At 51.1% G+C, this 15,666-nt stretch overlaps 1 protein-coding gene across 5 annotated transcripts in view; it reads left to right on the top strand.

Annotated features, from left to right (window-relative positions):
- CACNA1B (calcium voltage-gated channel subunit alpha1 B) overlaps positions 1-15,666 on the top strand; it is a 2,298,664-nt gene that overhangs the window by 2,163,684 nt on the left and 119,314 nt on the right. The window lies entirely within an intron of this gene.

Genomic DNA, 15,666 nt, shown 5'->3' with positions numbered 1-15,666 from the left:
GGATAAGGGGAACGCCTGTACCTTGTTTTTAGATCACTCAAAAGACCAACTAATCCATTAACAGTCACAACTTTTCATACTTGAGCAAGGCCTGAGCTTGCCCACAGCTGTATCACTTCTCCAACAATGGCTCTTTCAGAGATGCACAAATCCCGTTGTCAGGCTAGGAATCCACCATACGTAATAAAATACCAAATACAATACCATGGCGATACATAGAAAACCTTTAACTTGAAGCTCAGCAACCACATGTCGGTCCTTTTAACTTGGGCCCAGGGAGAGACTTACCCCCCCCCCCCACTGGAAACCATATTGAGAATAATTACACATTGTGAACATGGAAGTCTGAGGATCCTATGTGTCACCTGTACTCCAGCTTACCTTAAATGAGGATGGGCTTCAGACATCAGTCCCTAATTGGCTGTGCATGCTCCCATTACGTTTCTTCCTGCTTTTAATGGGCAGTGACCGATACGGCTTTGGGAGTCACAGGAACTCTGGTAGCTCTGAAGCAAGATCTTAAATTACCTGGCTAGGGACAAAAACAACCCTTTGCATGTACCCGTAGGGTTTCAGTCACTGGCATAGCCATAGAGATGACGATTCCGGGGTAAAGGAAGCATACACAAAGACACACATCTGCATAGTCCAGGCAGAGCAGCTGTACTAAGATTTTGTAGATTATCTGCACATCAGTGAAACTAAAGGTGCACTGTTAGTGAAGGGAGAGCTCTGCTACATCTGCATTGAAGACATCTGTTGATTGAATGTAATGTACGTCGTGTATAGCGCCTGTCTGCCACTGTTGCTGGCCTCACTGTGCTTGGCTCTGTAAGAGATAAGGGGGTGGGGTTCCTTAGTGGGACAATGGAAAAGGCAGATACGAAAACTCTGGTGTTGATGGGTGCAGGTCGGAAGTGCCCACTTACTGAGTGCCATCTACTTTCCATGAGTTTGGTGGAACAAACTTGGGAGTATGTTATGCATAGGGAAGAGCCCAAGATCTGATAAGCCACAGCGCTTTGGGTCTAGTTATCCACTGATGTGGGAGAGTGCGACAGAGCTAAAGAGGAGAGCTTAGTCATGGCTCGTTTAGACCTGTGGTGCTGTTTGTGGGGGGATTGTGTGTGTAGTGTAAGGGGGTAGGCGATCTTAGAGGGGAGTCAGTTAGGGGGTGGCAGATGGGAGTAAGCATTACAAAGAAAAACCAACCTGCAATCTCCACCTCTCTCTCTGATACATTGTAGCCCATGAGGAACAAAACAAGCTTCAATGTATTGCAGTCTCCCACAGATTCCTCATCTTGATAGATAGCTATCCAGCAGAAGCTGCTTAGAAATGTATTCAAGAGGGGGCGTAGTTCCACTCAATATCATCGTCAATGACTCCCTCGTATACAGCTGTGCCATTCCTTGATCGGACATAACGTCGGGCATCGTATAAAAGGATGCACTACGGCTCCATAACTAATTTCCTTTTTTCCACACGCTCAGCACGCTATTCAGATAACGCGTGTCAGTATGCTGGGTCCTAAGCCATCTGGGTTTAAATGTTGCAAGGACTGCAACTGCAAACTTTCCCTCACGGACCCACACATTATCTGTGTATGGTGTCATGTTGTCGGACATGACACGGAGCAGACGACCGTCTGAATCACCGGCAAAATCGCTTTCCAAGGTCATCGGAGCATGATACCAAAGGGCCGACTCCTGAGAAATCTTAAAAGCTTTTGCACTGCTGTAGCGAATCTCAGCATTCCTCATCGTCATTGTCGCACAAGAATAAATACATGCGCAATTCTGACTCGTCGGATGAAAGCAGTAAGTCATGCGTTGCGAAGGGTGCATCTAGGAAGGAGCGAGAGGATTGAAAAACTCAAATGCTCAAGGTTTTTGAGAGAAGGCCTCAGCTGCTATGGTTTCCGCCTCGACTCTGCAGGTCAATACTGCTCCAACCACTCCTGGTCCAACTGGCATCAAGGAAGACAAGGTGGGTCAAACACCCTCGAACAAGACCCCTAGGGAGAAACTTCCTCCTGCGCTGAGACAGCCAGCTGCACCCTCAGGCGAAGAAGCCCTTTGATCAGAAGCCCCGCAAGATCAAAGTTTTGTGCCGCACACTGGATCTGTGTACTTTGACTCGATTAGGCTGATTTTTGATGAGGGCGAGCCAATACCGATTGGGTTGAAGCCAATTGAAGGTGCAGCTTGGATCCGTTGCTGGGTTTCATGGCGGACCAAGCTGGGTTTCTTCAATTGGCGGAGAGCCTTCACAATGTCAGTAGTTTGAACACATCTCTGGATATGGAATTCCAGCAGTTGAAACCATACGTGCACCCGAACGCGCAATACCACAAGGCGGTCTAGATGGTCGTTGTTGCCTTGGGTCTCGGTACACAGCTGAAGCAGTGTCACAGTACGACCTCACTGACATCCTCAACCATAGCCCGCAAGCGGAACATGCTTTTCCATTCAATGCAGCTATAGCAGACCTGGCCATTACCTTTTGGCAGCATCCATGTTCGACACTGGCAGTCGACATGGAGCTTACGAAGAAGTAAAAACCGGCAAGAGGCGACCAATCATTTTTGATGTCTCTCCTGAACCAGAGGGGTTAGTGGTGCAGGCCGTGATGGTTACATCTAGACCCTCAACATTGAAATAGAACCTCCCCACCAATAGGAATTCGAAAAACCTCACTACTTTGGCGAAAAGGGTCTTCACCTCGGGGAGCATGGCTCTTAAGGCTGTAAATGCCTCTTGTGCTTTCTCAAAATTTACCCATATCCTCTGGACCACAATTTCGGAAGCTGCTGATCACCTCCCAGAGAGGGAAGTCCGAGCGGGCTTCTTAGATGTAGTGGCTGATGGCAAGGAAATTGCATATCAAGCGCTCTAAGCAGGAATGGGCGCGGCTGATTGTATGGATTGGGCTGTGGGCACGTTGACAGTCTTGTGCAGGTCGACATATTTGAGGGGCTATGGGTTTTCCCCGAATGTTCAATCAAAATTGCTTGACCTTGCCTTTGATGGCAAACATCTTTTTGGGCCCAAAGCCGAAGAGTCCCTAGAAAAGTTTAAGGACTCAAAGCTCACAACCAAGTCACTAGGGTTAGCAGTGCAGCAACAGCCTGCACAACAGATTTTTGCCTTTGGGTCCAGAGGACGGGGTTACAGGAGGTACTTCACCTTTCCCAGAAGGGCGCAAGCACCCCAGGCCAAAATACGGCAACACAGGTTCATGCGTCCAGGTAGAGGTAGAGGAGGGGCGAGAGTGACGATGTCCACGGTGCCTCAGAAACCTCTTTGAGTTCTCCCTTCATATTTTACCGGTTGGAGGGAGAGCCTATGAGTTCTTGGGCAAATGGAAGTAAATTACTTCAAATGCCTGGGTTCTTCACTGATGTGTGGCTATTGCCTCCCATTTTTGAAAAGGCCACCAGACAGACCGCCTCCTCCCTCCCGACGGCAGGAATTGGAGCTACAGCAAGTGCTTCAGGCCCGTCTTTTGAAGAGAGCAATAGAAGCAGTTCCAGCTGAGGAAAAAGGCTAGGGTTGGTACTCTGGTTACTTTCTGCTTCTCATCCTGGACCTCAGGGATTTGAACAAATTCCTGAGGAAGGACAAATTCCGGATGGTGACGCTGAGGGAGATTCACCAGGATCTGCAGTTCCAAGACTGGCTGCTTTCACTGGACCTATGGATTACTATTTTCACATGCCTATCTGACAGGAAGCACAGGCAGTTCCTAAGGTTCGTCATTGGGACGTGCATTATCAATTCAAAGTGCTCCCCTTTGGCTTGACCTCCACCTGAGGGTCTTTACCAAGCTGATGACAGTAGTAGCGGCCACCTCAGAAGAGACAGCGTCTTTGTGTTTCCATACTTGGATGATTGGCTGATTCAAGCACAGAACAGGGTTCAAGTCATCTCGACGACACCTGTTCGCTACTACATGACTTAGGTTTCCTCCTGAACTTAAAGAAATTGCGGACTTCGACAGTACAAATGCTCCAGATAATCGGAGCAGTCTTGGACACCCGGGAAGGTGTTTCCTCCCTAGGAGAGAGTCACCAACTTGGCACACATGATCAGTCTCTTCCAGAACTCCAGCAGTCTTCTGGCTTCAGCCTTCCTGTGCTTGCTGGGCCTCACGGCATACTGTATTTTCCTGGTGCTGCATGCAGAACTTCAGATGAGATCTCTTCAGTGGCTTCTCAGGAGACAGTGGTTGCAGTATGTCTGCCAGTTGTCGGATGTGCTCCAGGTGTCGAGGTATGTGATGAACAACCTGACCTGGTGGAGCTATAGGTCGAACATGTTGGTGGGAGAACCTTTCTGGGCAGCATAGTCAGAGGAGCAGGTTGTCACTGATGCCTCGGTGAAGAGCTGGGGAGCTCATTTCGGCTCTCTCAAGATAATCAGCAATTGGTCCCAGGAGGAGAAAGGTTACCACATAAATCTGCAAGCAGTCGGACTGGTGCTGACGGCTTTTGCGTCTGCTCTGCAGGTGAAACATATCCTGGTGTTAACAGACAAAGCAGTGACCATACACTACTTCAACAAGCAGGGAAGCGTGAGATCACTGCACCTATGCAGGGAGGCCATGCAGCTATGCTTCTGGAGGATAGAGAACATCTCAGCCTCTGCAGCTCATCTGGCAGGAGTGGAGAATGGGTTGGCAGATGCTCTGAGCAGGCAGAGCAAAGTCTCCCATGAGTGGGAGCTCTTCCTGGAGGTCACTTCAGAGATCGTTCGTCTGGTGGAGCACCTCAAAAGTGAATCTGTTTGTGACGGTGTACAACACAAAGTTCAAGCAGTTCTGTTTGAGGGAATTTCCCCCAGGGGGGAAGTTGTGGATGTATTTTTAGTGCAGTGGGTCTTTCACCTACTTCATGCGTTCCTGCCGATACCAGTCATCCCTTGGGTTCTCAGGAGATTATGGAGATTCAGGGATCACCCCAGACTGGGCGAGGAGGACATGGTACCCGGATCTCCTGGAACTGGCCATATGCCCACCTCTGGTCGCAGTCGGGAGACAGTATGCTTCATCTGAACCCAGACCCTCTCCAGCTGCATGCCTGGCTCTTGAGAGGCTATGGAGACTGGGACTTCCATAAAGAGGTGCTAGAAGTGCTGTTGACTGCACGTAGACCATCCACTCAGTGCCGATATACGGGCAGATGGAGACAGTTTGTGACCTGGTGCAAGGCAAAAGGAGGGGGTCCCCATGTCATGTCACACCTCCTCAGTGAGGGAGCCTTTGTTGGCCCTAGCCAAATTGGGCATGCAAGTGGCTACTGTGAAGGGGTATCTGGCGGCTCTTTCCCTTTTTCACCACTGTAGTGGCCCAGTTTTTGAAGGGTCTTGTTAATTATTTTCCTCCTTTGCCTTTTGTAGTCCTGGATTGGGATCTGAACTTGGTTCTCACCTTTCTAATGGGGGATACGTTTGAGCTCCTATCAGACTCGTCACATTGAAGACTGCTTTTTTGGTGGCAATTACTTTCATTAGAAGGGTGAGTGAATTGCAGGCTCTCTCAAGTAAAGCCCCCTTCCTAATGTTTTTCTAAAGAGAAAGTCTCCCTGAAAGTGCTTGCTATTTTTTTGTCAAAAGCAGTGTTAGAATTTCCTCTTCGCTAGAGCATTGACCTTCCAGCCTATTACCCTCCACCCCATTCTCCAAAGGACAAAGGGAGTCTCTGCAGGTTGGATCCCAAGGGGCCACTGAGTTTTTACCTAGCCAGAACAGGCTCCTTGAGAAAGGATGACAAATTGTTTGTTGGTTTCTCACAATCCAGATTTGGGGTGAGCAGTTACTAAGCAAACTATCTTGCGCTGGATAGTGCTATGCATTTCTGAATGCTACTAGACCATGGGTAAGAAGGTTTCAGCAGGGCTTTGGGCCCACTCTATCAGAGGTGTTGCGGCCTCCTCGACTCTTCAGAGGGGAGTGCCGGTTAGAGACATTTGTTGTGCAGCAACGTGATCTTCTCTACACACATTTGCCAAGTATTACCGCTTTGACTTGGCCTATGGGGCAGACGCATGCTTTGATAGAGCAGTCCTACCAAGCTTTTTGGTTTGACTTCCAACCGTCCTCCAGCATGGCTACTGCTTTGGGAGTCCATCAAGATGAGGAATCCATTGGAGAATTCAGTCCATTGAAGGAGAAATTACTTACCAGTAATGTTCTTTCTATGGATTCTTCTCCCACAGATTCCTCATCGTCCTCCCAGCCTACCCGACCTGGAAGTCCTTAGTCTTAATGATATTCCGTGGTCATGTTTCTCTGTGAAATGACATGAGGAGCAGAGCGCTACATTTTGGGCAGCAGCAGTTGGCTGACTTGACTGCCCTACTTCTTCTGGTTTCTGCTGCAAGGTTGAGATCTTGAAGAACAAGGTAAGCAAACAATTATTGTTTGCTGTTGTTGTTTGTTTCTATGCCTTTCCCCATTACCACATGTTTCCTGTCCCCGGCTGATCCCAGGGGGAAAGAAGTGGGGAACTGATTTATTGGGGCGTAGTGCATCCTTTTATACGACGCCCAACGTCATATCCGATCGAGGAATGGCACAGTTGTATACGAGGGAGTTGTCAGACAATATCGAGCTTCGATATGCCCCCTGTCGAAAAAGAATTCTGAGCAGCTGATGCTGGATAGCTATCTTCAAGATGAGGAATCTGTGGGAGAAGAATCCATAGAAAGAACATTACTGGTAAGAAATGTCTCCATCTGTGAGTTTGTAGATGAGGAAAAGGGCAGTGTGGAAACTCATACATACTCTTACATCCCGTCCCCTTTCCTCCATACTGTATGGGCGTCCCTTCCAAGGGACGGGAGACGGAACCTTTTTCACCAGAAAAAAACCTTCTTCCCCTTTAAATTTAGAGACGTGCGGGGGCGCGGCCCAGGGAGAATGCACTGGCCTGACTCTGCCCTCCAGCGCCACACCTCAGTACCCTTTTCCGCGTCGACGGGAACGTGCTGAATTCACCAGCACTCCTGGGTTTGGCTTCAGCCATGTAATTCCATGCACGGATACTTCTACTCTTTGTCTTTTTTTTTTTGTCTTATCTATCATTCCAAAATAATGCAACAGGCTCTTCCCAACTTCAGACCCCCACACCCTGTGCCTATGTTGCCTTGGCCCAGACCACGGTTGTCAATAATGTTCGGCATGTGACTGGCTGTCCTCGAAAGCGCTGAAGAACAGACTAGCCAGTTGGAGGGAGCTCTTCCAGAAGTCGCCTCTAGAGGATCTCAAGAACTTCGTGAAGCATCGATCCAGGCCCAAGGTAGGGCCGATATTTTCCAGTGCACTTCGCAAGGGAGATTCCTCTCCCGCGTGGGAGGGACCGTCCAGGTCCTTCTACCGGCACATGCACCGAGGCTGCTACAGCTACCGGCCTTCGGGTCGAGGGATCCTCCGATCCTCCCGGGCGCTTTGTTGAGGGACCGGAAGGTTTTTTTACCGGGTCTACACCCGAGGGGCTACACCCTTTTACCGGCACAATGGCCGAGGGGCTATGCCCTAACACCAGCAATGCGTCTGAGGGGCTATGCCCTAATACCGGCAGTACGTCCAAGGGGCGCCTAAACGCAGCTCTACAGACCCCGGACCAAGGGTGTCACACCTACCGGGCTGAGGCCCGAGGATCAGGGTAGGCCTTGGGATCCACACGCAAGAGTCTTGGATGAGGCCGGGCCCAGGGGGCTGAGCAACACGTGGCAGGCACGTGGCAGGCAGCACGACAAAATGGCTGCAGCGCCAGAAAGGGGCACCCGTCCGACACCATTCCATGAATTTGATGAAGAACGAGTGTCAAGGTGGGACTGGCTTCAACCAGGTACGTGGCCTACAGTCTACCCATCATTTGCGCAGGACAACTTTACTTTGCGTCCATATGGACAGAGTATGCAGAGGCCCCAGCAGCTCCCTGCTAACCTGTCGCTACCCCCTGCCACCTCTTTGGCCAGTGAGGAGGTGCTCTTTGAGAAGGTTTGTCAGCCTCATGAGGTCTCCTCAGATGGGGGTTATCATCAAAGATGCAGTCAGGGAAGTCCTCCCCGCCATGCTACAGGCAGCACAGACGCCTCCATTGGGCCCCCAGGCCCCGGTGCAGCCGGCTCCACAGCCAACTCTGCAACCTCCGCGGTCCCTGTATCTCAGCCTCTGGCGCCATCTACTCCTCCTCCTCCACAAGATCCTCCAGATCTGCAGGATACGGACGGGGAGGAGGATATGGACATGCCATCCTCAGCCAGGGCCTTCCATGAACGTCTTGCTGGCCTGGCGGAGTACCTAGGCCTCCCTCAGCCCGAGGTCTAACAACTGGCAGACAGGGTTCTCGCTGAAGTCCTCAGAGGACGCTTCTCTGCCAAAACAGGAATTCCACTGCAAACCGATGTAGTCTCCCTGGCCAAGAAGAGTTGGCTCAAGCCCCACTCGGTCCAGCCGGTCAACCGACACCTGGATGCCAAGTACAGGCAGATGGAGGGGGACACACTCTTGCTCGCAAGCCATTCTCAGCCACACTCCTCAGTGATTGCTGCAGCATCACTTTACTCCAAGCCTCAGTCGTCCTCAGCCTCCTCCTCTGCGGTGCTGCTAGGCAAGGTGGAGAAGATCTTGGAGGCATACAGAAAGAAGATCTACTCCAACGCCTCCTTGCATCTGCGTCAGGCCAACGCAGACGCCATGCTGGCTGCCGCCAACCAACGGTTATGGCGGGAAATTGCGGACTTCCTCCCGGAATTCCCCTCCCAATGTCAAGCACGCTTTAACCCAGCGCTGTGTAGCGGTGAAAGGCTCCAGCCCTGTACCATGTCTGTTGGCTAATGATCTTCCTGATCTTCCTGATCTGCGAGATAGTCGCAGCGGCTACCCGATAAAGGGCCAAAGAGAATGCCAGATTGAACACTCTCAGAGCCTTTGGGCCTGGAGTGCTTCCACAGAGTTTGTTGGAAGGACCGGCGTGGCCGGTAGCCCTTAGTTCAGTTCCACAGACTGCTGAGTCACCTACTCCTGCGGAAGCGGGGCCAGTAACCACTGATGATTCTACTTTGGTATCAGGGGACTCAGTGGCTTCAGAGTCGCCTGGCGTAGCGCAGGAACCTGAGGTGGAGGACCAGGTGGGTGCAGACCTGAAAGGCCTACCAAAGCTGGATGAGTTTTCATCAGCTGGGGGCCCAGATCAGACTGACTTCTTCACAGCCCAGAAAGAGTGTCCCAATCTGGGAGGGTCTACAGAAGCAGGCAGAGGAGCAGACTAAGGGTGAGGCCCCTGGACTGTTCAAAGTGTACTGGGAAAATGGACTCCCGTACAGTGAGCCAAAAGACTCTGAGGCGGAGGGCACCAGAAGGTTGTTGATTCCCCAATGCCACAGAAAGTTCTTTTAGGATTTGGCTCACCAAATCCCTTTAGCGGGTCACTTTGGAGTGACTAAGACATCACACCAGTTTACTGGCCGCAGTTCAGCGTAAAGGTTAAGGAATTTGTCAGGTCCAGCCTGACTTGTTAAGCTTCTGGCAAGTCAGGTGTTGCCACAAAGGTCCCCTTAATTCCACTACCCGTGGTTGGGTGGCCTTTCCAGAGAAAAGACATTGATATTGTGGGTCCTTTGAATCCTCCAACCAGCTCAGGGAATAGATACATATTGGTGGTGGTAGGCCACGACACAAGGTACCCTGAGGCTCTCCTTCTGAGGAGCATCAAAGCCCCTCTTGTTGCAATGGCTCTGATTGGGATATTCTACCATGTAGGATTCCCCAAGCAACTCATTTCTGACAGGGGATCAAACTTCATATAAGCATATTTGTAGGCTATGTGGGAAGAGTGTAGATTCACCTACAGGTTCTCTACATCCTTCCACCCACAAACAAATGGGCCGCTGCATTCCTTTAAATGCTGGCTTGTATTTTGTAGTGTGCTAAAACTGTCTGTTGTGATAATAATAAAGTAGCTATTCGTATACAACCTTGACTGGACAGTCCCTTTTGTCATTGGGTAATAAGTGTATCCCTTCCAAAATGCCTTCTTTGTGAACAGCAGCTCATTCAATGCACTATATCAACGTTTAGACTATTGTTGGCACTATCTTAGGACTCCCATACTGAGGGCCACCTTTTAGTGTGAGATGTGAGTTCTAATGCCTGTTCTTTGTCCACTGACCTCTTTTGGAGCTACTAAGGCACATGAAAATGTAAATCTTTGGATTTCTGAATATGATTTGAATGGTATCCGGTCATATTTTCGAAAACATATTTTCGAATGACCATTATGTCGAAAAGAATTTGCTGAAATGTTGTTTTCAAATGTTTTTTTTTTATTTTATGTTTTTTGGGATTTCGTTAGTAAAAAAAGTGAAAATAAAAAAAACGTGTGTTTGGGGGGAACCCCCCCCCCCATTTTAAAAATAAAATTTAAAAAAAAACATTTGAGAAAAAAAATGTCGGCAAATTTGGTGTCGAGAAAATGGCATTCGAAAATATGGGTTTCAAAAATATCACTATAAACCAACCGATTTGAACAGATGCCAGAACTCTACAGCTTAGGACCAACTATCCCAGGCTTGTTTTGTACAAATTCAAAAGATGGGCTGCTTAATTGTTAGAGGTCCTACTATTTTGGAATATTGTATATCAGCTTTGTAAGCCACTAATGCTAGTTTGTGCAACCACAGCACAGTGAAGACTGGGTCCATCTTTCTTTTAATCTTCTGATCTCCCTTCACTTCATATATCCCATGTGATATTCAATACCTTAATGTGTCAAGAATTTGCTTCTGAAACAAGTATTTGTGTCACAGCTTTGCATAGTATATGTATCTGCAGTAATATAACAGTGAATATCCACTACTGAGCAGTGTGAATATAGTAAACGTTCACTGAAACTCTTGTATTTAACAGACATTGTGTACAGTGTTTCGACTGCTACTCTTACCTGTCAGTATAACATATACACATCTTGGTGTAATCACATTGGGATTACATGAGCAATGAGAGTTTGACCGGCATGATTTAAGTGTCAATACATGTAAGGCAGGCATGGGTCAGCCTCTGTACAGTCCATGTGCAGTCAAGGGTGCTAAGAAATCACAGAATGGTCATATAAACAGTTCTCCAGCATGGGGTCTGGCATGGATTTACATGCTCATGATTATTCCCCGTCGTGATACCGGGAATCCTCGGTAAAAGAAAAAACAGTTTCACTTTCACTTACAAACTGTATTTCTTCTCTAAACCAATCCCTGAGCTCTGGGTCACACTGCCCCCAGCCAATGAATGCCCTCTCCCTAAATCCCTCCTCTGGCAGACATCTTCAGATTTTTACAGCACATTCAAGTGTTGGGAGTCCTTGTGTTTTGCTATGTGAGCTGATCTATGTTTTTTCAAACAGAGCCTGTGTGCTCTTTCTCTACATCGGCTGTCAAGCGCAAGAATCGTCGAAGTTTCATTGAAGATTCCAGAAGGCCATCGGGCCTACTCAGTACTCTGGACCATGTCAGAGGAGAAGAAGGAGGGAAGCTCCCTTTTCAAGCTCTGCTCCAGCTGAGGACTGCAGAATGTGTTTGTAGGGGACTAACACCTGCAGTGCATCTACTGTCTCCATCCGGATCACAGGGAAGCAGATTGCGAAATGTGCCTCTGGTTTTCCAAAGGAACCATGAAGGATCGGCACAGTAGGCTGGCAGCGTGGCTCAGCGCCAAGGCCTCTGCCCTGTGCAGAAAGCAGAAGCATGCCTCATCCAGGACCGGCCGGTCCGAAGAGCGGGCTTCAAAGTGCTTTGAGGGCGATCCATCCGTGGGGCCCAAGAAAAAGCCAAGCACGGCGAGTCCATTTCCATCGGGGGCGCTGCGCAAGCATGTCCTGCGACAGGCAAGGCACACTCATCTTCACCATCTGTCTCCATCTCCAGCTATCGTTCCAGCTCCTCCTCGAAGAGAAAATTGGCTAACCCGGCAAAGCTGTGGGAAAAGCCAGAGAAGACGATGGTGCAGGAAAAGACGACCAACCTGCCCCAGAAGGCCCAGGCGGCCCAGGTGAAGTCGGTGTCAGCGATCAAGTTGATGGCGTCCGTCCTCTCGAAGGCCAAGGGGGCTGACCCAGTCAAGGTAGTCCCAGCAGTTCTCAAAGTATCCCTGCCCCCGTGACAGGAGGCATCGGCCAAGCCGGTGGAGAGGACACCGGAGAAGAGGATGCCATTCCTGAGCCTGAATCCGACTACCGGGGATGCAAAAAATGAGGGCTGGGGAAGGCCTCAACCGTACTTCATGGCACAGATATTTCTTCCTCGGACAAGGAGGACCAGGGGTCCGTACACACAATCCTGGAGGACATGGTGGATGACGACACAGACAGCGAAAATCCCGATGGGGATGACGACGACGGCTGACCTGCTGATGACGATGGCGCGGGTCCCAGTAAGCCTACCGCCCGATCCCCTCCGAAGAATATATCGCTGGTTATCCTTTCGACCCTGCACACCCTGGTGTCGGAGATTCAGAAACGGATGCTGACGACACCGCCGACCCCGGTGGCCCCATGCCAACCTCCGGCGATAAAGAGAAAGTGGCACCCTACACCGCTGCATCAACCGCCACACGCGCCCTCACCCCCAGAGACACAGGGACAGACACAGCGACTACAGACATGAACAATGACATGGCTACAGCGGGCGGTTCACCGCAGCCAATGTCTTCTCCCCCAGATGAGGTGGGGTCATTCCATGCCTTCGTCGCCAGAGCGTCGAACTCTTCCAATTGACACCAGAGGAGACCAGGAAGAAAGGTTTCCTATATCAACAACTCAAGGCCAAGAGGAAGACCATCTTGGTGGTGCCTCTCCTGGAAGAGTTTGGGAGGAAGACCTGGCTTACATGAGAAACCCGGCCACTGCCCCAGCCAAGAGGGATCGGCTGGAGAAAAAATACTGGGTGCCCGAGTCCGCACCCAAGTGCCTGCATTCACAGCCTTTCCTGACTCAGTGGCCTCGACGGCAGCAAGGAAGAAGGCGTCAAACCCCTCGTCATCGTCCTCCATCCCTCTGGATAAGGAGGGGAAGAAATAAGATGCCATGGGAAGAAAAGTAATCTACTCAGCGGCGTCAACAGTCAAAGTGGCCAACGCCCATGCAATCCTGGCGAGTTATGACAGGGAGCTGTGGTATAAGATGGCCCCACTGCTGGACCTCCTATCCGACGTCAAGCAACTCGAGGCACTTTCCATCCTTCAGGAGGGGGAGGCGGCATCGGACCATGCCATCACAGTGGCCCTGGATGTCGTGGTCCAGGGGTTGCCGACAGATGGGGAACGGTGTCTGCCTCCGTCGTTGTGACCGGCTGAAAGCCACCAACTTTCATCAGGAAGTCCAGACTAGGGTTCTGCACATGCCCTTTGACAGGGACAACCTCTTTGGGAAGGACGTCGATGATTCGTTGCAGGCCATTAAGACTGACACTGAGATGGCCCGTGCCGTGGGCACTCTTCAACACTGCCTGTCCTTTCGTATCTCTGGCAGGAAGTCTGGCAACAACCCAGGAGGCCTACAGAGGCGTTCCAAGACTTTCGGTGGAGGTGGCCGACGTAGTTGTTGCTCCCAAGGCGGCAGGCAGGCCCCAAAGCAAGATTGAACCAGCCAGGACTTCGGGCCCCCACCCATGCACCCCGGTGGGAGGCCGCTGGCGGGCCTCATCAGCGAGTGGAAGAAGATCTCCACTGACTGATGGGTGCTGGACGCTCTCACCCATGGCCACACTCTAGAGTTCCAGCAGAAGTGTCCACGGATACCTCCAGTGGCCTGGCAGGAGCAGCACATCCCTCAGCTCCTGCAGGAAGTACGGGCCATGATAAGAAAAGGGGCGACAGAGCTGGTTCCAAAGAGACTCTGGGGCTCTTGAGTCCACTCCAGATACTTCTTGGTAAAGAAGAAGACTGGGGGCCGGAGGCCCATGCTCGACCTGCAGCATCACAACAAATACCTCAAGTCCCCAATATTCAGGATGATCACGTTGCAGCACATGCTCGACGAACTGTAGCAAGGAGACTTCTTGACGTTGCTGGATCTGGAGGATGCATACTCCTGCGTCCCCATTCACGAGAAGCATCGGAGGTTCCTGTGCTTCGTAGTACAGGGAATTTACTATCAACTCAAGACCCTCCCCCCTTTCCACTTTAGTCAGCGCCCAGGGTGTTTACGATTCCCTGGCACCAGTGGCGGCCCATTTGCATCTACAGGGGAAACACGAGTACCCGTACCTCGACGACTTGCTAATCCGGGCCAAGTCAATGGAAGTAGCTGTCGAACACACAGAGAGGACCGTCCAGCTGCTGGCAGATCTGGTGTTCTCCATCAACTATCCAAAGTCCTGCTTGATATCATCGCAGTGCACGCTTTTCCTGGGGGCCAGGCTGAACTTGATCTCCTGCCTGGCGTCTATCTCAGAGGAGAGGATAGCGGCCCTGCTGGGCAAGGTGCAACCGCTGTTGGCACTGAAGATCGCCACAGTGCGGACCATCAAGTCACTGCTCCGCATGATGTCGTCGTGCATCTACCTGATCCAACTTTGCAGGTTGCAGATGCGATGCCTGCAGGAGTTCCTGGATGCTCGCTGGATCCAGGTGCCCGGAAGCTTTGCAGACAGGATAACCCTTGACGAGGATTTCCGTTGAGCGATAGGGTGGTGGGGTGCATCCTCCAACATCACCTGGGGCACAGGATTTCAGAGCCCCCATACCAGGAGACGGTCACCACTAACGCTTCCCTGGAGGGCTGGGGAGCCCACACCGGATGTCTCCATGCCAGAGGCCTGTGGGTGCTGGAGAAGAGGGATCTCCACATCAATATCCTAGAGCTGCGGGCAGTGTTCTGGGCCCTCATGTCGTTATTTCTGTCCCTCAAGGGAAAAGTGGTGAGGGTCTTCGCGAACAACACAACCACAATGTTCTACATCAGGAAGCAGGGGGACACCAGATCCCCAGCACTCCCCAGAGAGGCGCAGGACTTGTGGCACCGGGCCGTCGCCCAAGAGATGTTCCTCATCCCCTTTCGCGAGCCAAGAACACCATTGCTGACTCCCTCAGCAGGGAGCTGCACTCCTGCCACAAGTGGGAACTTCAACAGGATCAAGTGGACTGCCTCTTCCTCAAGTGGGCCAGATCCGACATCAATCGGTTTGCGATGGCGATGAATTCCAAATGCCAGAAATTTGCCAGCAGGTTCCACCATCTGAGGAGCATGGAGGACGCATTTTCCTTCCTTTGGTAAGGGCTGTTCCTGTATGCGTTCCCTCCGCTGCCGCTCCTGCAGCGAGTCATCAATCAACTGAAACGGTGCCGATGCAGGATGATCTCCATTGCCCCAGCGTGGCAGAGGCAGATTTGGTACCCGGATCTTCGCAGCCTGTCAACGTCACCTCCAGTCAAGCTTCCAGTGGTCGCGGATCTGCGTACCAGGGAAGGAGGCGCAATCCTGCATCACGACTCTTGGTCGCTGAACCTAAGGGCTTGGCTCCTGCAGCCTTAGAGTTTGGAGGGTACGAGTTGCCGACAGACTGCAGGGAGATCCTTGCCAGGGCCAGAGCGCCATCGACTCTTAAATGCTACGGGCACAAGTGGAAGCGTTTCACAACATGGTGCTAGACGCAGAAGATCAACCCTCGGA

This window comes from Ambystoma mexicanum, chromosome 8 (genome assembly GCF_040938575.1).
Source record: "Ambystoma mexicanum isolate Mex_15411 chromosome 8, UKY_AmexF1_1, whole genome shotgun sequence".
NCBI lineage: Eukaryota > Metazoa > Chordata > Amphibia > Caudata > Ambystomatidae > Ambystoma > Ambystoma mexicanum.
This window is presented reverse-complemented; position numbering and strand designations above follow the sequence as displayed.